Raw genomic sequence first — 21,568 nt, 5'->3', positions numbered from 1 at the left:
GTTTGGCTGAAATACCAAATGAATAAATAAGCAAAACATACGATGTCAGACAGAGATCAGTGCTAAGAAGAAAAATTAAGAAGCGTAGAGGGGCAGGAAATTTGGGAAATAGAATTTTGGGAGGCTGTTAGTAGCTTGGAATGCATTTTGTATTCCTAGGAATATACAGGTTTTGGAGAGACACATTATGTAGGTACTTTCTTGAGTACTGTTAAAAGTATCCTTTCCTGGATTCCAAGTCAAGCAGCTCAACTTCCACAGCCAGCCTGGTTTCCCCCAAGGGGCCCTTGCTTTATCCTAGTATGGTTCTTGATCCTAGTATGGTTCCTACACCCCAGGGAGCTCGCCACCTCTGGTGTGACCCATGTCCTCTCTCCTCAGAGCCCAGACTTCCTGCTGGGTTAAGGGTGCAGAAAATGTTTAAGAAAACACATTTTCAGCTAGTAAAGGTTAAGTCCTTGGGACTAAGGAAAGAGTTATTTCATGCGTCTTAATTTTTCACCAGGATAAATAAAGAATTCAGGCTGACTGCTGATGGAGATCAACGTTGGGAAAACTGAAGAGATTAAGAGCCTCTCAGACCCTTGGAACTCCTATACTCCCACCTAGGAGAACCTGTTATAAGCATTCCACAGCCCTGCAAGCCCCTGGTAATGACCAGGGCGGTAATTGTCATCAGCTTTTAAATGACATGAGGCATGGCGTGACTAGGAATAAACAGTTGAAACACCTTTCTGACTCAGTCAAGAGTTCCAGTGCCATGTCTCCAAGGCCTCTCTCATACCTAAAGTGGACTTATTAGGAGCAGACTGAAGGTAGACTTGCTTTTAAATTTTGGCTCTACTACTTCCTGGGTGTGTTACTTTGGCAAATTGCTGCACTTCTCTGTGCATGAGCTTCCCCATGTAAAAAAATGGAGATAATCATATTGGCCATTTAGTTTTCATGAGGATTAAAATTTAAACACACACACACACACACACACACACACATACACTTTATAGCATTTTATACCAAAAACACATCTTACTGAGTATTTACTACGTGCCAGGCACTCTTCTAGACGCCAGTGGTTCATTTAAAGTAGTGCCTGGCACATAATATGAGCTCCGTGCATATCAGTAATTAAATTCCACAAACCCTTACCTGACACTCAGATTATTATGATGATGATTTTATAAAATTAATAAGGTGACTATTCTATATATGTAAAACTCCAGCATTCCATGATCAAGCACATTAATACTGCTACAATAAAACACACAAACATTCATACTAAGAGGAATAAATAATTACTACAAAATAGCCTCACATCAGTTCAGGTCATGATTTGCTGCGAAATTTTTTACATTAAAATCTTCTGGTTTTCAGAGCTTTTGGGATTTCAGAAGAGATGGTGGACCTAAGTAAGGGGCAAATCCCATTAAAATCTTTTTTTCCTTCTAATTTCTTCTGGATGTGCTAATGACCAAATAAATAGTCAAAACCATTTAGGAGTAGAAAGTAGGAAGCCCTTCAGGCATGGAAAATCCACAACTGCATAACTAATCTATGCCAAATATTAGTCTAAACATTCCCTGCCCCCAAATACAGTGTGCCACAAGATTCTCAGTCAACCGGAGCATTTTCACAAATAACAGGTCTCAAACAATCTTTAAGGGTTTTTAAAAGTAATTTTTGAATATAGGGTAAAATATCTTAGTTTGACCACTATTTTAATAGCACAAACTTATCTTTCCCATAGAAGGCAAGTGACTGACTTTAAAACATGTACCTTTAAAGAATACAGTGTTCTCTGTAATCAGCCTAGGGGAGATGAATAAATGTTATGCCAAAGTGGTAAACTATCCTGGTACCAAAGGAATTTTCTCCACATTGCATTTTAAGGAAATATTTGCAGCTCTTGAAGAACTATACAATAACTGGTTCAAGATGTTCTCACTGCTGGTTAACACCGGATAAAAGATTTGCACAAACCCATGGAAGCCAACTCCTCCCGCCTATTACCCTCATATGTTGTTATTTATCTTCCAACTTTTTTTACCCCTTTCCATTTATTTTATACTGAAGTATTGCTTTGTTCAGGACCTAGGGTTTTAACCACTCCCATGGCGATCCGTACACAAAGGCAAGTCAGGAAGACATGAAACGAACGGAGATACTTATGTTGCTTCATGGTTTTTTCCCCTTCTCATTATCCTCCTACTCAATGAGACTAGTGGGAGGTCTGAATGACATTTCCAAATGAGAACTTAAAGCTACATTTCAACACTCAACCCTTCAGTTGTCATAGGAACAACACTATGAGGCTTATCTAGGTTCTAACAAGCAGCCACTTGTTTTGCTAGCAATTAAAGCTCCCCTTTCCAATCAAATATATAAACACATATATATATATGTATCTTAAAATATTGGACAAAACTGTATACCACACAAAATACTTAGAAAAACAAGTCCAAAGGGAAAGTGTTTATTCCTGAATATGAAAATATCAAATACTGTTTGAAGGAAATTGAGGTCTGTCACTTGACCTGATTCTTTTCAGTGTGTAGATTTACATACCCGCAAAGACATGTGTACCTTTACTATCTTTTAACAGAATATACAAGAATATTAATACTCTCGATAACCCCAATGGGGAATTCAGAGCAACACTATGTTCTTTATCTTGCATGTATTTTTAAAAATTAATAAATTGATAACAAGAGCAAACAGAATTGACAACATGGAGATCTAAAAGAATTCCCCTGGAATATACTTTCTGGCATTTATTGTTTCAACCTGCTATCATATTTTTATCGTTCAAAACAATGGATTCTAAATGGATGAGTCAAGCCTAAAAATTATATAGAAGCTTTTTTTCCATTAAGCATGGGCATCTTTAGCTGGATTATTAAAATCATGTTTTGCCCCAAGTATTTATTTACATGAAATACAGAGCTGAAAATAACTGAATCACTGATTACCAGCTAGCAGTCAAGCATAAATTACCTGTCAATATCTTAATGCTTTGTCACCATTATTCTGTCTTCAAGACTCTAAAATCTATAAATTCAAGTTCTTCAGAGAAATGAGTAGCATTTTTCCACATCCTCAGCCACACCTTAAGTCAAATAACTTGTAATATTCATTCACACGTTTGGATCACCCATCTGATTTATTGGAGGACTTGCCCTTAGAGGCCATGCTTACCTTGCTTTATGTCTTTGAAAGCTATTAGTTTGAGAAAAATAATCTTAAAAGTTCTCAAATTATATAATAAGAAAAAGACTAATTAATAGATCGCACTAGATTCATCTCCCTCCCCTCCACCGTCGTCCGTCATCCCACTCTAGTGCCAACAGAAACTGCAGCACTGTTATCCTGTTTTTTTATTGTACATTTTTCCCTTTTGAGTCAAGGATATTAAGATTTTGAAAGTAATAGAATGGGAACCAAAAGTCAGAATTGCAAACTCAACTTTCAATTTGGCTTAAGATTCTGAAAAGAAATAAGATTACATCCTACATAACCCAAAACTTACAACTGTCAGCAACAGTTTTAATTATCTGCATTCACATTCATAAAGGGAAATCAAAGTTACCTATACAACTGCTAGCAGTTAAAGAACAATTCTTTTCCATCTGATTATATAAGTACACATCACATGATTGCTACTATTGACCAATAAGAAACTTGGTAAAATTAGGTAGCTACCCACCATTCTAATTATTTCTTATTCTAGTCAACTTTTCTAGTACAATCATTCTTAAGAAGCCCAATCAAGAAATCAGACATTAATGCCTGATAGAACTTGTGTTTCCTTACAGTTCATGAACAACAACCTAGTGTATATAACACAGGTAACTCAAAGCTTTATAGTATTTTTCTGTACATCTTATACACAGGCTCAGCTCAGAATCAAGATAAGAAAACAAGGCTTCACAGACAGACAGACACAGGGACACCAGTAAAAACTGCTCAATAGGACCTCTCAAAATGTAATGGATCTTTTAGAAATAACTACCCATTTGCTATACTGATGTAAAATCAAATAAAACAATCTTAAAATTCATGATACAAATGTAAAAAAATTATGTTAATTTCCGTTTTACAATCATTAGGAAATGTTTCCAATGCATTAATTTCATTTTGTAGAGCTCTAACTGAATACTTGACATCCTTGGGTAGAGGGAGGCAAAGGAGGACAAGTTGACTAATTTTGAAAGCATCCTTTAAAAAAACCATACATACTATTCAGGCTAAATGGAAATCTACATCCATAGAAAGTTAATGCTACAGCTCTACCAAACAATCCATTTTGATTTTGCCTCCCCCCACTAAAAAAGAAAAGGGAAACATTACCAAACTAGTTGTATTATATATATTTGGCTAAACTGGTAATGCTCAGCTCATCTTTGTCAATTACCTGGATGCTTTTCAGCCTTTACACTATATTCTTGGGCTGCTCCTTTTTAGAGTTCCTCACTCTGTTTAATGTGTTCTCTGGTTCAACACAGTTGTTAGGGGTCTGTGAATAATTTCACAATTCCCACACACCATATGATATCTATTAGGGAGCAATGCCACTTTTCACTTACCAATTCTGAATAAAGCAGTATTTCCTGGTGACAGAACGCTGCTGCTTCCGTTCACTTTAACTCCCTCTTCACAGCTTGATAAATCTGATTATAAAATGTCTTTGTTCCAGGTCACACGAGGCGCTTTTCCTACAAAAGTTTTAACAAGTTATCTACATTTCATTCCTGTGACAAAATGAAGAAGGGGGGGGGGAGAGAGACAGGGAGTAAGTAAGTCCACACAAGTTCCTGGCAAACATTTTTAGTTGCATTTTTCTGAGTTTAATCAGTAAGCTATATTAAAGTGACAGTTACCAGTTCAGGAAGCCAGAGTTTGATCAAGTCAGCCACAGCCAGTTTGGGTGTCTTCCACTGATGCACGGCCCCAAAGGAAGCAGTCACTTGGTCATCTATCACATGTAGCTGAATCACTGGACACCCGCCCTCCCTCCCCCACTCCTGTTGAGCAGTAGCCCAGGCAGGAGAGTGGCCTGAAGCCCCAAGCAGGACCTCTTATAGGGACCCGCCAAATAGCTGCTGACCAATCGCAGGCAGCACCTACTACCTAGGTCACATGACAGGGCAGTCCCTATTACTGCAGGATTTCTGAATTACTGGGGTTACACAAAGGACACTCATTCAGGAAAAGAGAAAAAAAAAAGCCATAAGCCGAAACAGAAAACGCCCAGGCTGTGACAACTCCGGCTTTAAAACAGGGAACACCCGAGCCTCACACAGACAAAGAGCCACAACCAAGTCAAGATGGAAATCAGAGGAATGACTGGCACATTAATAAAAAATAATTCCAAAACAGGGGCTGAGTTTACAAACCCACTTCAGCTATCAATCTACTCCTCTTTTCCCTTCCTCCACAGTCCCCACAACAATTTTACATTCTAAACTTATTTTAAAAAGCTCCAGTGAGCCTCTGCAAAGCTGCTGTAAGAGGAAAATGTGTGAGACACACGAATCCCCTCTCCCCAACCCTTCAAAACACCTCTTAAAGGAGATTCAAGGTTTGCCATGAATAAGTTTCTTAAACGAAATACATTTCTTTCAAAATGTTTGGATAAATCAGGCAAAATTAAAAACTGTCAGGACAAATCTGTATGGTAACTCCAGATCATATGCCTCTCTCTACTCACCCGTGTCTTTCATTTTGTACTATTCACATGAAGAACAATCTTGTTAAGAAAACGAGCCTCCCCCCCAACCCCGGATGAACCAGCTACCAATTTATTTTTAACACCCCTAATTTATTTCTTAAATATTTACGTACACCAAAAATTTAACTGAACACTCGTACATTTCTTTGACCCCCCCCCCATGATACTTACAAATGTTCTTTGTTAGGCTCTGTTGGTTTCTCCCCTGCCCCTGACATCTGAAGCCAAAATAAGGGCTTTGCTTCATCCTTCAAACCTAAAGGCCCTATTTTGATTGTGCAAGGCTGCAACAGCTCCTTCTCCAAGGCAAGCCCACAACGCTGTGCTGCTTGCCATTCCCAATTTATGGAAGGAAGTGTATGTCAAACAAACCAGGTGATGACTCAGACTGCCTCCCCCAGCCACATTTTCCCTAGAATGGGAGGGTAGCATAAGTGCAGCCCATTTGGATGTGACTCAGTTTTATTAGACTGATGATTGTAGTTAATCTGACAAGCTCACATTTTTCTTTTATAACTTGTACATTTCAGGATCAGAATGCACGTTCTAAATGGTTTCAGAGAACTGGATCATGTAAACGAGAATGTTGCATGATTACTTTTAAGGTATGGCAAGTGTCTGTTCCCATTCCCAAATATTTGTTTCAAATTTTACAACTGAGGCAACCAAATGTTTGAGTTCATGAGAGTAGTAAACAGGTTTTATACTTTTAGGTCTGCTAGAGGCTTTTACCATGGCGGTCTCAGGTTCTTTCTGTCCTGAGGACCAAAGTTTAAGTCTTTAAGTCTGGGGCCCACGTGGCAGGTTCTTCAGGAAGTGGTCAGGAGAATGAGAGCCATGTTTCAGCTTTCAGTTTTGCATTTACTGCGATTCACATTCTAACCTGAGCTGCTCACATACAAGCATACACGCAATACAACCACATCACATACACACAAATCCGTAGAGTCCTTTAATCTCAACCTGCCTAAAAGGTGCAAAATAAAAACCTGAAAATCAAAATGTGATCTGTGAAAATTCTAATTAAAAATATTGGCATGCCTAAACATCTTCCACCTCAGTAAAAATTTACTACAAAGATGGGGGTGGCATTACATAGAATAAATTATTCCCAGGTATTACACAGACAAGAAGAATGCAATAGTAAGAAGTGCAATTCCCCACACAAAAATATCTGTCCGAGTAGTTTAACTACAGCTATCTTTTCAGCACACGTCCTCTAACCTTGAGCAAAATCAGAAACTGCTCACACCAAGGCTTGACATTTATTGTTGATTATGCGTGGATGGATAACTAATTTTGTTATAATACAGAAAACATTCTATTTCTATTATATATAAAAATGTTCAAATATCTCATTTCAAATTGGTAGAAGACAGCAGAGGAAAAGTATACACTCTGAAACAGTGAAAAACAGTTAAACCAGGAGTTAACTATTCACTTTACAAAAAAGATTCTCTTTAAGGGTTTTGCTAGAAGAAACCCCACATTGAATTTACTTACAGGATTTTTAGAAATTTAATTGACACAAAACTATTTAGAAGTACATTTCTAAATTATACTTGAGGTCTTTCTATCATAACTATGTGCACTTATTTTTCATTCAGTTATTAAAACTTATTCATACTTCAACAGGGATGTGTTAATCTAGCCACTGACTTTTTTTGAGTAAAACTTTATTGGCTCTCTTCTATGATACATAGAGAACATAAAAATCTATAATTATATGGCTTTCAATGGAAATAAAAAGACTATGAAAACAGAATGTTAATAAAATCAAACACCTAAAACTTCTGGCATCTAAAAGAATCTATAACATACAGAGGGTGCCAAAAGAAAATGCATACACGTTTTAAGGAAAAAACTGTATTAAAATTGTAATACTCAATATATCCTGATAACAAAAGATGAATACAAGTCACGTTTGACTTCTGCAGTTACAAGACATGCTGAAAATGTTACCATCCACGTAATTTTAATAGTTTTTTTCTTTCTTAAAATGTGTATACATTTTTTTGGCACCCTCTATATTTTAAAAGCCTGGAGCCAGACTGGGGTTTGATTTCTGCCTCTGCTGTTCCTAGCTGTGATACTTGGGTTAAAAAGCTAATACCATAATTATATGTGGATATTTGACTGTGTGGCTGACTGGCACCCATAATCCTTACTTTGTGCATGGGTCAGTGTATATGTAAGTGCCGAACACAGCAGCTGCCTGACAGATAGTGTGTACTGTGTTAGGGTTGGCTATTCTGTTCTCATCATCATCCCAGCTCTACCCCTTAACTGCTCTTTGTACCATTGTTTTGGAATAATACACACCTGAGCCATTCCCTAAATACCATTTCTGCATGAGAAAAATACAATTCTATAACTTTAAGAATGAATTGTAACTATTTTACTAAAGATAACAAACACCTAGCCAATTCAAATTTTCCTCAGTTTCAGTGGTTTAAATACGCGTCTGATTATACATCTGACATCTGTTTGGGCCTTTCTGTTCAAACTCCTCGGAGTTTCCAAAACCAGTACAGAATTGGGCCATGGCCAGCCAGGAAACTACTCAACAACTTCCATTCCAGTTGGCCCAAATGGGTCAAGACATAGAAACTCGTCAGCCAGGAAAGATGAATGGTCAAAGACTGCAGGAAACACACTACAGCTCTGTTCAGGACAGCATGCTGCCCATACATCAACAAGGGGCCCCCAAACAGGATTCAAGGAAGTGGTTTCAGACCCAGACAAAAGTACCTGAGACCCAGTGTTTGTTTATTCTCTCTACAAGGTCATGACATAAAACTCTACCATAGTTACCCTAAGGGAAAACCATGGAATGGAGGGTGTGTGTGTGGGGGGGGGTACAAAAAGAAACCTCAGCATGCATTCCCTCCTATGCTGTCTTTCATTAAGAAACTTCACTTCTTAAAGGAGAAAACGACATGGATGGATATCCATCTGAAAACTATTGGGTTGTCGGAAAAGCCATGACGCATTTTTGAAACAAAAAAACAGAAAAAATACGTCATGACTTTTCCGACAACCCAATGTATGAAGAAAGTCAAGCATCCCACACAAACCCCTCAGTAACAAAAGCTAATCGTTTCCAGCCAGCACATAACATATTTGAAGAATGATAAAAAAGGACAGCAACCAGGCATCTCTGAGGCACAGGCAAGCTTTATAAATATGGAACTTCTCAAATATGGTGCTCAGCACTGCTCTGGGGGGATAAGAGAAGTAATTCTGTTTTGTTTGAGGGCGAGCAACTGCTCCAACTTGTCTTTATCCAAGCAATGTTTCTGAGACAGATGGTAACATAATGAGGAGAAAGACAGCAAAACGGAGAGAAGGTGGTTAGGATTACAAATGAGTATTTGGGGGGAGGCTTCATTTGGTTTCCCTCCTTGTGGGAGCACGGTTTGAAGACACACAGAGACCTCATTCAATAGTTCAGTTCAAGGCAGGTTTGGAGCTCTAGCATAAAGGTTCTTCTCAGCTGCCACTCCTGTCCCCAGGCAATTTCTAAAGTACCAAATGATCTAACTGAGTCAGGTTCCCACAAACCTACAGGTCAGGGTGCAGATAGACAGTCTGGGTTCAAATATTGGCTCTGGAGCTATTACCTGTGGGGACTTGGGAAAGTCACTTTATTTCACCAAGGCTTTTGTTTCACCTGAAGAATGGGAATAAATGAGAAAATACAAGGAAGGAACAGAAATCAGTGCCTCAATAATGTCACTAAGAATGAACTGCCACCCCCAAGGCAGATCTTCCAGTTCCAGAGGTCGGGGGGGACCTGACAATCTTAGACTTCCAGGTCAAATTGTTCATTTGAAGGCTGACAAAGTAACTTTATCACTTATGTTTTACAATAATCAAAAATCTTTGGGTAGCTGCTAGATTCATTTTGATTACAGCAAAGTATCCTACTTTTGATCAGATTGGTTTTGTATGCAGTATATGTGAGATTCCCAATATTAAAAAATATTCATAGAAATCTAACTATGTGGCTATGTATATGCCTCTACAGACATGCACACAAACTATGTCTAGACTTTTATATAAGACAATCTGAGCATTTCTTTATGAGAGGTTGGCTCTGTTCCAGGCTTTTCATGTTATATAAGCAGCCACTCTGCCTGTCTTCCTGCAATGATTTCAGATCTAAGCAGTATACTCCACTCAGAAAAGTTTTATTAGTTGTCTTCTTTCCCCACCCATTTTAAAGAACAAACTGACTCAGTTTTTGATGGCCACACCACTGGGTGGGAGTGAATATGGGAGTGGGCAGGGTGGGAGAAAGGGAGGAGGAGGAGGTGGTGGTGGGAGCCAAGAGCTGAATCACAGCCATGTGAGTAATCTTAGGCTTTTTTTTCTTCCTAAGGGCATGAATCGAATTAAGCTTGTTTTGCTGTGAGTGAAGGAAGAGGAATAGAATAGCATGAATCAGAGCAATTATCAAATATGCGGCACTCACTAAAATTAATTACAATCACTGCCTTCTCTAATATGTCTGCCAGAAGATGCCAGAGAGCTTTTGTTACTCTATATGTAATCCTTTACAAAAATTCTTAGTTGTTTGGATTCTCACCCTTTAAAAATTTATTCTGTCCCTTTAAAAATTTCCTTTTACACATGAATTTCAAAAACAGGAATTATTTTGGAGCTTCTGTGAGGTAATTTTTGGCCCTTCGAGATACATGTGAAAACAACGAGGCTAATACTGGGTAGAGACCAGGTTACATGCTATTTACTCAAGAGCACTGGAAACAAAATACTGAGTTTATGAAAACAACTGCTCAGAAATGAATTTAATCTCAAGAGGATTCCAATAGGAATGCTGCATAGGACAAAAAAGCCTTGGGGAAAAGTAGGCATGCCCTTCATAGTTTTCGGTGAGAATCGAGTTGTCATACAAAACTTTTCAGCCTTATGCTGAAATAAGTGGACCCTCATCAATGTAAGAATTTATTAGGAGTAATGTTGACAAAAGATGGATCAAAATATGTAAAATCTGTTCTTTTCGAATTTACAGACAGAATAAAAACATATCTCAGTTTTTTGTAGTCAGGGTACATATCTAACTAAATGTATAGAGAAGCACTTCCCTTTCTGCCATATTTTTTAGTAATTTTGTAATTTGTAAAATGTAGTAATTAGTTGAAGATAAATATTGTTCAGTAATTTAGTAATTTGTGGAATTATTAAGTAATTAGTAATTTGTGGAACATAAATATTACTACCATGGGAGGAAAAGCTGGTTATCTAAAGATAAAACCAACTATTTTCTACTCCCCAGAAAGTCTATGCATTAGAAGTCAAGAGGGAGTATTTTGAACTTTTCTGACAACATTTACATATTTTACTACACTGACAAGCTAAAATGTCCCTTTGGTTATCTACCAAAGGTGTTTCTTCCTTTTAAACATGGGTATGGATATGCTGTAGATAGGCAAATGCTACCTATGAATTTAGTGCCCCTACAGAATATTCCATACACAGGAGCTCAAGGAGAATAGTGCCTTAACAACAGTTAGGTTTTCCAAAGTTCATTTTTATTTATGGGACAGTACTTTTTGTGTGTGTTAGCACGACTTTTATTGGGGTCTCCAAATAAATTATTTCAAGACCACTCTGAATAACCAAAAGCTTTTAACTTTTCATGTCTATGTGTTCCTCAATTTAGAAATTTTAATCTGTTATGACAAGCACTTTAGCGATGACAATTTTTATCCCAGGTTCAACTATTTCCAAATCTGCCTATATACCATTAACATTGTAGAGATTTTAGTCAAGATATATTTACATTATCTACAAAGATACATCAATTTTGTGTTCATATAAAGTGAGCCAAATCTGTTTTCACACTAGGTGACTTGGATGTCTCTACCCCAAGCCCTCAACTTCCCTGCCAACCGATCCCAGCCATGTTAATGATATTGCGGTATTTGACTTCTTTCAAGTCAGTACTCTCCTTACTCACAATCTCTAGTTTCTCATGTAGTAGAAATAATATTGGCAAATTCAGTTTTTTAACATCCTGACCTGTGTCCATGGCAAAAGGCTAGACGAAGTATCCAAAATTTTTTAATATATATTTTTGTTCTTTCTCTTTTTGAAAATGTCATAAATACCAAGTGTAGAAGACACTGAAAAATAGGTCTTATCAATTCTGAGTTCAAGTCATCTGAAGAGTCCTTGGAGGTGCTGTACTCTGCATGGGTTTTTCTCTGTTCCACAATGTATCAAATATTTGGGGGTGGGGATATAGGGTGGTTATTTTCTGATGTTTTACATGGAGAACCAGAATGTTTAAAGGCATAATTGATGCTAAGTGTAAATGAATTTATGACTTCTTAAATAAATCACTATATGTTGAGGTGACCTGGTTCTCTTCTGGCAGTAGGGAAAAAGAATGAAAAACAGCAGCAAAGACAACTTGGAGGCCAGGCATCCGGGAAAGACCGGAGGTGGTGGTGGTGGTGGTCTTGGCTGGGAGGTGATGATGGAAAGGAGTCAGTGGAACAGAAAACGATGTGAATAGTAGGCTCTGGCTGGGGAGTTAAGGGGTATCGGGGCCTCTCACAATGCAGACCACACCCTAGATGTCTGGCTCATGAAAGGGAATAAATAGAAATGGGGAATAGAAACAACAAAAGGAAGGCAGTATTTCATTATAAAAATGTGGTTTTAGTTGTGAGCTTTTGTACCAAGTCCTCTTTGTCATTTTTCCTATAATGTATCTCTCTCAGCTCACACCCCAATTTACCTGAACTATCATTATCTTCTCTCCAGGGTGTGGGCAAGCTATCAAAAAACTACAGCCTGTGGAGAGTGGCTGAAACTACAGTGAAAGTGAGGAGGTCTGAAACTTCTGTGGGATTAAAGGATCTAGACGTATTAATGGAAGGAGGGAGAGAAACCACAGAGGTACACATCTGTTGTCTGATGTGTGGGTGAGAAAAGTCCTATCATGTGGAAATTGGACTAAGGCCCTACGCAGAAGAGGGCCTTATGAAGAGCTGGAATAGGCATCTGGCAGGGATGTTAAAAGGGAAGTAACCCTATCCAATGGGTGGTTGACATTTAAATCTTTTCCGATTTTGTGATTCTAGAACTCCAAGTTGTTCTATTTCAAGAATCTTGTGTGGCACTTTAAATTGCTCTAAAACAATATCTTTAAAAGAAAGTTAGTGCTGAATAAAAAACAAATCAATTAATTCTTTTGCTGGAAAGACTTTTAGGTCACAAATGAAATTTAACCAAATTATTTCCTCTGATGTGACAATCAATGTCTGAATCCCTTTTATAGCACCTGCGTTTGGTCTGTGACCAGGAAACCTCCTAAAGTGAGGTCACTGGTTGAACAGTATGACAAAACTACTTTTCCCTTCTATTCCTATCCCCAGCAGGTCACTGAAAGAGAACAATATGATTTCCATTAAAAACTGCAGTTGTGCTATAGTTGTGAGATGACACCATGGGGGGAAAGTAAAGCTGGGTAATGGATACCTGAGCCCTCTCCATACTATTTTTCTAATTTCTTAGGAGCCCTTAATTATTCCAAAAAGAAAAAGTAAAAAAAACCCAAAAAACCCTACAGCTGTCTGAAAAATGTATCTTCAAACTATTAACAACAAACCAAAGTCAAAACTCATTTTTTAGATAATTAGTCCCAATAATGCTAGCTCTCTACTTAATACTGGAGAAAAGACATTCAGTAGGAAAACCAAGAAACCATAACCCAAGTACATGCCCAAATCTCTCCCTTTTGGTTTTTAATGTATATGAAAGAGTAACATTTGGTATCTTGAAAACTACAATGTAAACTATTAGCTATAAATGATAAAATTAAGATTTCTATATTGGTTTTGTTCTAATATCTAGAAAAGAGACCTACTCTATTGCATCTAATCTAAAATGTCATTGATTGGAGATATTCTATTCATTTATTTACCATTAGGAAAGAAACAAACTTTGTCTATTAACTATGACACAATGCCTTAAAGACTGTCCTGAGCGACTGTTAAGTCAGCTTCTCACTGCTTTGTTCTGGCAGATTTGGTGATTTCTCCTGCCTTAAGTTGCATTGCTTGGTATGTGACTGGTAGTCCTTCTGCATGTATCTCAGCAACAAATAACATAGCTTCAACTATTTGTATCTTTCTAGTTGTTGCTTTGAAAGAGTATGTGGGACTTCAGTCATTTCTCCAACAATGCACATTTGCTTCACTAATATCAAATGTACTCCCTGCTGTTCTCATGCCTTTCTTTCTACACACACAATTACACTGTTTTTGCTGGAAATAAAATTATTTCAATAAATGTAATCTTATTGAGAGCATGTCAAATGGCAGGTAAACTCAGCCATATATAGAACCAATACAACTCAACTAAAACTGTTGACATGAGAACAGCTATGGCCAACTTTGTGAATGCATGGGCTACAAAAACTGCCATCATGACCACTGCCTGACAGATGGTGATTGAGAGAGGCTGTCCATTCTAATATGCATCCAAATCTTAAAAATGGTCAAATATGGTAGATGGATAGAGAGGGTATTTTACAATATATGAAATATCAGAGATACTGGAGGTCTTCCTTCAGCCTGGGGAAATCCTCATTCTCCATAGCCTATTTCTGACCATCTTTTCCAGGTAATTCTCTGATTCATTCAAAAAAATTTTATTGGACGGCAATAGATGGGGGGAGGGGGGTTGTTACTTTGTGAGGGTGAAAAGGGTAACTATTGCATTGTTCTGTACACCTGAAACTAACAATAAAAAAAAATAATAAAAAATAAAAATAAATAAATAAATATTTTATTGAGAACTACTAACTTCCAGGGTCAAAGGATATAGCAATTAACAAGAGACAATGTCTCTGACCTCATGGAGTTTCTGTCCAGAGGGGAAGGACATACAATCAAAGAAATGTGAAATATGTTATCTAGTGGTGAGATCTTATGTAGGAAAGAGAAAGTAAGCAATCCGTGGGTTGTGGGTGGGGTAGCTGTTATTTTATTGGGTTGTCAGAAAAGTCATGACACATTTTTGCAATGAAAAACAGAAAAAATATGTCACGACTTTCCCGACAACCCAATATTTTGGTTGATCAATGAAGAAGGAAGGCTTCCCTGATCAAGTAGGCATTCAAACAAATTTCTGAAGGAAGGGAGGAAATGGGTCCCATGGTAAGCAGAAAAAAGAGCTTGTGCAGGCGCACTGAGGTTGGAGCATACCTAGTCAGTTTCAGGGACAGTAAAGAGGCCAATGTTGGCAGGATGGCTCAGCTAAAAAAAAAATCATCAAGAGGCCAATGTCACTACAGCAGAATGAGCAAGGAAGAAAGAGGGAGATGACATTGATTATGTTGGGCAGAGATGGGGGGGAGCAGATCACACAGGGCTTTCTATGCCGACAAGAGCTATACAGTCTTTACTCAGAAACAGAATACCATGTGAGGCTTTTAATCAGGAGAGTGGAACAATCAAAAAGGGTAAATACTGTGGCAAGGATGAACAGAGAGCACCTAGTTGATTAATTTAGATGAGATGCCACTGGCCTGGCCTACATAGTACCAGTGGAGAAAAAAGGTAACTGTTCAGATTCTGGATATATTTTCAAGGAAGAGCACACAGGGTTTGCAGAGGAGTCAGTGGTGACTCCAGGGTTTCTGGCCATGGCAACTGAAAGAATGGAGCTGCCATTTCCCAAGGTAGGGCAGGCTGGGTATGGTAGGGATAGGCAGGTGTGCAAAGAGGAATGAAGAGTTGCGTTTCAGAGCCAGCCGAGTGGCACGTTGGTTAAGAGCTGGCTTGGGACGCCAGAGGGCCCCAGTTCGGATCCCACATATGAGGGCCAGTGACACTGCCCTCTACAGCTAAGATGCTGAACAACAGCTCAACCTGGAGCTGGGCTGCCATGAGTCGCCGGCGACGGTGTAGGCTGCAGCCCCTGCTGCAGTGGGTTGCCATGGGCTACCGTGTATAGCCAGCAGCCAGCGTGAGCGGCCAGCAGCTGCAGTGAGTGGCCGTCCAGAAGCCGGCGACTGATGTGCCTCGCCCGGGAAGAGCGCAATGATGGTGCCAGCTTGGGCCAGTGAAGCAACATCCTCCACAACTAGACTGAAGAACAAAACGACAGCAACTTGTCTGTTCCCCTTCCCCCAATTCCCCAGTGCTGTTCCCATCCCCCCAATTCCCCTATAAAAATCTTAAAAAAAAAAAGAGTTGCGTTTCAGACATACTAGGTTTGAGATGTGAATTAGGCATCCAAGCAGAGATGAAACTGAAATTGACAGTTCCAAGGTGAAATCAGTGTTTAAGTGGTATTTAAAGCCAACAGATTCATTTGACTTCGGAGAGAGGGCAGATACGCAAGTGGTAGTAGAACTGAGGTATTTGAATATGAAGAGGTTGGGGTGATGCCAGAAGGAATCAGCAAAGCAGACTGGCAAGGAACACCCTCTAGGCAGGCAGAGCACCAAGTATGGCATAAAGGAGGCCAAGTGAAGAAAAAAATTCCAAGGAAGAGGGCAAGAGAGGCTGGGTGCAATCCTGCTGGCAGGCTGAATAAGTAACGTAAGGACAGAGGGCTCACCACTGGATTTGAAATGTGGCGGTCCTTGGCAGTCTTGACAGGAGTTATTTTTGTTGGATGGAGCGACATGGAGCCTAACTTAAGTGAAGACCATGGGAGGAGATGGGTATCCAAGGCAGCAAACAAAGACAATACTTTCAAAGAGAAATAGCACAGTAGCTGGAAGGGGGTATGGGTAGGAGAAATGGGTGATGCTGGGGAACACATGGATAATTTCAGGAGCCTCAATTTGGAGACAGATGTTGGAGCCCCCGTGTACCATGTAGAGGTTGGCCTTTGGTGAAGTAGTACAGGAAAACCACCCCATGAGCACCATGGAGGTATGCCAGAGGTAGAAATATATGGAAGGTCAAACATCTATGTCACACATTTGTTCAAGACCTCCTTTTTAGTCATGGATTAATTTGTACTCCTCTGTGACTTTTCGTTGTTGCTGTTCCTACATTGGATATAGTAAGCCCACAGCCCCGATCCAAATTTAAAGTAACTGAAGAAACCGATTTTTTTTTTAAAGAAAAGAGACAGAAAGACTTGGCTATTGATGTTACCCAGAGTGATCTGTGGCCATATATTGAAATATCTAGCAAACGTTAAACCACAAGCATTAAACATAACTATGAGTAATAAATGGCGTTTGCTTTTTATTTACACAGCTAATAAACACAATGAGCTCTAAGCAACATGCATCAGTACTAAATAATATTGCAAAGCCACTATAGCAACTTATTAGTATTTTTTGTATCTTAGTCACATTGTTTGGAAACACCCAACTACGTGGCTTATATAGATCCATCACCTGGAATCAGATGACAAACTTCAGATTGAGTATCTCTCTAGTAGTGATGACACTGATCATCACAGACAGAGGCACTTCCTGTGTGGCATCTCTCAGAAGCTGACAAGTTGGTGGTCATCAGGTACAGTCTATCTGTGGCCACAGAACTGAGGCTTACCAAGTTCTTGGTAACTGAGGCCATCAAGCCCAACCACTGAGCTTCTTGACCTCTAGACAAATTAGTTACCTAAATTTTAATGACATTAAAATTTATTGCAAAATTGCTGCATCAGGGAGTAGCTGTAAAAAGATGCACCAAAATTCTTAGACTATTATCAATGACAAAAAACAAATCAATTGGTTTACCTGAATTAGTTTACTCTAGAGGCAGACAGCAGAGTGTGACTAAGAGTCTGGAGCCAGACTGCCCAAGTCAAATCCCAGCTCTACCATTTACAAACTGTAAACTGTAACTTTGGATAACTTACTGAACATCTCTGTGCCTGAAAATGAAGGTAATCAATATTACCTATTTCATAGAGTACTAGGAGGGTAAAGAGAATTGCTACATGCAATAATATTATAAAGTCTTAATCACCATCTTAGAATTTTTAAAACTGAACACAAAAGAATTAGATAAAAACAGCATGAGGACCCTCTTCGGAATTCACAAAACCAGGGACCCAACATGTTACATATCCTTGGGACATCAATTATGCTCCAAAACTTGAGAATATACTTTGTAAAAATAATGTTTAAATGTCTTAATATGAAAACATACACATCCAGTACATACAAAATTCATACTTGAGGATAAGGCACAGACTTGAAATAAATTATATATATGCTAGCCTCAAGACTTTTCGTCCTCACATCCTCTGAGGTTTACTGTCCTCTTCTGAAACTTAAGGGGAACATGCCATAATGTGTTGTTTTTTGAGTCAGAAAGGAGATATATAACCTATGGGGAAACCATGCTTGAGGGAGCTCCCCCATATTTAATCACCAAAATTAAATGAAACAGACCTATTGTAGAAAAGTTCAGTGGCTGTTAAAGGTTAAATAAATAGCAAGTGGTGGGGTTAACACGTAAATCAGGGCTCCCAACTTCCAGTTCAGTCACTTGCCTTGAGATGTGAGGTCTCTCCTAAACAGTACTTGGTTGCCCAATGAGATGCCATGCTGTAAGTACAGTGTTTCTTAGAGGGAGAGTCCGGGAATCCCCGGGGTCTTTTTGAGACAACTGTGGTCTCCACCCTGAATGCTGTCAAAGTGCCCATCTCTCCCGTCTTCCCCACATCAGGTGGCTTGAGGCTCCCAGGCCTGTTCCAGCCAGGCCTGTCACCACCTGTCCCTTACTTTTAGCCCCAGACTTAAAGAGACAGACTGGAAAGATGAGTGAAATAAAGAGACAATAGTATGAATGACTTCCTTTTTGAAAACTGTACATATTTTCAGAGGAGCAAGTAATGGGAGTTCCCTCAGAAGAAGAGTTCAGGGTATTAGAATTAAAATTTTCATCACCTGTAAACTCTTGTGCTCTGGCAATCATTAAAGAACTATTGATTTGCCTCTGCAAAAATTTTTTTACCTTACTATGTGCAGTCTGATGCTGGGCTCTCAGACAGCAGGAACATACAATATAAGAGACCTTACCCTCAAAATTCAAGATGCAATTGTAAAGACCAGGCATAAAGAATAGGAAAGATAATGAATAATATAAGGCAACATGGGGGCTCTAAATTAATGAGAGAAACAATACCTTAAACTTTGGAATGCTTTCTTCAAAGGAAATTTACAAGAAAGCCCAGTACGTTAAATAGATCAAAGGAAGTGAACTGGTAGAAGCTACAAGGGACCCGCTACAGGCAGCTCTGTTCTCTGCTGCCTGAGCTCAGCCTCGAACCCCGGCAGTGCTCCGCCTTCAGAGCACTCAAGACAGGTGTGCTTTCCAAGGTGAGGAGCACCCATGTGTAGGTAGAAAAGGGCCCGCTAAGTAGGAAGAACTGCAAAGAGACAGGTGTGGAAGCAGAAACAATGCAACAAGTGTGCTTACGGGACCAAAAAAAAAAAGCCCAACTGTCAAGAATGGAGGGTTCGTGGCTGGGAAGATTAGATAAAACTGCACCAGGAGTTCCCCTTTCTGACTTAAATTCTAATAATGAAGAACAGGCAGTGGGTGTGCAGTCAGTGCGCTGTGCAGCGATGGCCTGGGAAGGGTCGGATGAAGGATGAAGATGAATAGCTCCAGAAGAGTGCCCACTAGCAGGGAGACACTTCTCATCCCAGCCTGTCTTCTTGTCTTGACTCTCACCCCAGGCTCTCCATCCCACAGGGTCATCTCTATAAAGGGAGGCATATGAAGATGGGGGATCCCAACCCAAGGACTAAAATTATATCAAGTAAGAACAAGGGAGGGAGGCCAAAGAAGGTTGTAGAACATGTGCCTCTGCTTACTATGGGAGCCATTTCTCAACACCACCCCAATCCCCCAACACTTTCTTTTTTCCCCCCAATGACTTTTACCATGTGAGAGTTCATGAGGCCAAATCTCCGAGGTTTTCAAGAGGAAGAACCACTGCAGCATTAATAGCACTGTGTAGGTCACCAAAAAGAACACACCTAAAGGTCAGTGTGCATTTCTGTATTAGAAGAGGGATCAGAGTCTGCCTTATCTGATCATTTGCCCAGTGTTTAACATACATATGTATTCAATACATATCTGATGAGTACATGAGAATTAAATATTAGATTAGGCAGCAAATTTTAAGACAACTTCTTTTGCCTCTCCATTAGAGAAACAATGCAGCTTACGCTCTTAAATCTATGTATAAGTTACTCACCAAATCACAATTAACAGTGCCAGAGTTGCTTCATTTGCCCGCCACACCTCAATTCTTCAAGCTCTTGTTATGCTTTAGTCATTCTCAATCGAATCCTTTCCTTCTTCTTTCCCCTCTCACTCTCTATAAAAGATTTCACTCAGGGTTTTACTGAAGACAAAAAAATCAAAATCACTGAGTAAATTAAATGGGGGCTGTAACTGCAGTTCCATATCAAGGTGGCAGGTGGCACTGCATCTATTTCCAGCCTCAGAAGGGAGTGAGGACCAGGGATCCCAGTCTCTGCCTTTCAGAACTCTGGTCATTTCTCAGAGAACTAGAGGGGATTTGTGCATACTCATGGGGTTGCTAGGAACATCTTTGGAGCTCTTCTGAGTATATCAAAATGTATTTCTGTGTTGGTTTGTTTTTAAAAATGTATCCAAGTCTCTGCTCTCAGTAGCTCTGGTTGGACTTTATAGATCAAGTCAAGTGTGAGGCTTGAGGGAATCAGTGAGTTCCAAGATGGACAGGGTGTAAGTTCTACCTAAGGAGTACCCTGTACATCAAAATGGAATAACTCTTACAAGGTAACAAGGAGATGGCGCCAGAAACCCAACCATTGACGTAATATGTTTAATCAGAGCTTCAAGGCAAAGAACAAAATGCCCCAGAAATGAGCAGATCCTAGAATTGCCAGGACTGAAGAAATTCTTGATCATCTTTCTGAGAACATGCAAGACTTTGGGGGACAGTGCCATACCCAGCATACAAAGATATACCCTTGTTCAGGGCAATGGAAGGTTTGGGCCAAGTTTTAGAGAAAAGGGAAAAAAATGGGGCTTAAGAAGAAGAGGAAGAGACAGGTTTCACTGGAAAAATCCATTTGCCAGAGGGTTTATGAGTGGGGTTTGGGTGGGTTAGGACTCGCTAGTCACAGCTAGGGAATTTCTATCTGCGCCCCTCCTCAAACACTCACGCCTATTTCCTTCATCTTCCATTTACTCCAGACGGGTCCTGAGCTAATCCCACGCCATATTCAGATCTTCCCACTGACCTTTTAAAGAACACCTACAGTAGTCCTGGAACAAGGTTTAGTTTGATCTATTTCTGCTGACTCTAAAATATTTTCATTATGAGAATTCTTAAAACCATGGACAAAAGTAGAGAAAAATAGTATAATGAACTCTACATATCTTCAATTGGCTTCAAAGATTATTTTTGCCAATATCGTCGTATCTATTCCCTCCACCATTGTTTTTTCTCCCTCATTTTAAAAGTTAATAAAATTGGTATTAGAGGACAAGCGCAGGGCCGGCCGAGTGGCTCAGTTGGTTAAGAGCTCACTCAAGAGTTTGAGCTCTGAGCAACAGCGGTTCGATTCCTGGCCTGAGCTGAACTGCCGCTGAGCTGCCAACAGGTGGCAGGATGGCTCAGCTTAAAAAAAAAAAAGAGGACAAGCGCCTCACTCAGAACCACCCCGTTAGCAGCAGATAAGATTATAACTCAATTTTTTGTAAAAAGATGTAGATAGCTCTTTTGAGAGATTGAAACTGAGGAAAAACTAAATAAAAAAGACAGATCCTCAGTGAAAATTATTTACCACCCTTCTCAGTAAATTCTTTCACTGAAGGAAGTTAAAAA

At 39.4% G+C, this 21,568-nt stretch overlaps 1 long non-coding RNA gene across 1 annotated transcript in view; it reads right to left on the bottom strand.

Moving 5' to 3' along the window:
* LOC109385919 (uncharacterized) overlaps positions 1–21,568 on the bottom strand; it is a 100,470-nt gene that overhangs the window by 21,892 nt on the left and 57,010 nt on the right. The window contains exon 5 of the long non-coding RNA XR_002124702.1: positions 4,581–4,745. This is a non-coding gene — a long non-coding RNA (uncharacterized LOC109385919). The remainder of the gene's footprint in view (positions 1–4,580; positions 4,746–21,568) is intronic.

Source organism: Hipposideros armiger, unplaced genomic scaffold, assembly GCF_001890085.2.
Source record: "Hipposideros armiger isolate ML-2016 unplaced genomic scaffold, ASM189008v1 scaffold_7, whole genome shotgun sequence".
NCBI lineage: Eukaryota > Metazoa > Chordata > Mammalia > Chiroptera > Hipposideridae > Hipposideros > Hipposideros armiger.
Note: the sequence above shows the minus strand (reverse complement) of the source record. Positions and strands in the feature narration are given on the sequence as shown.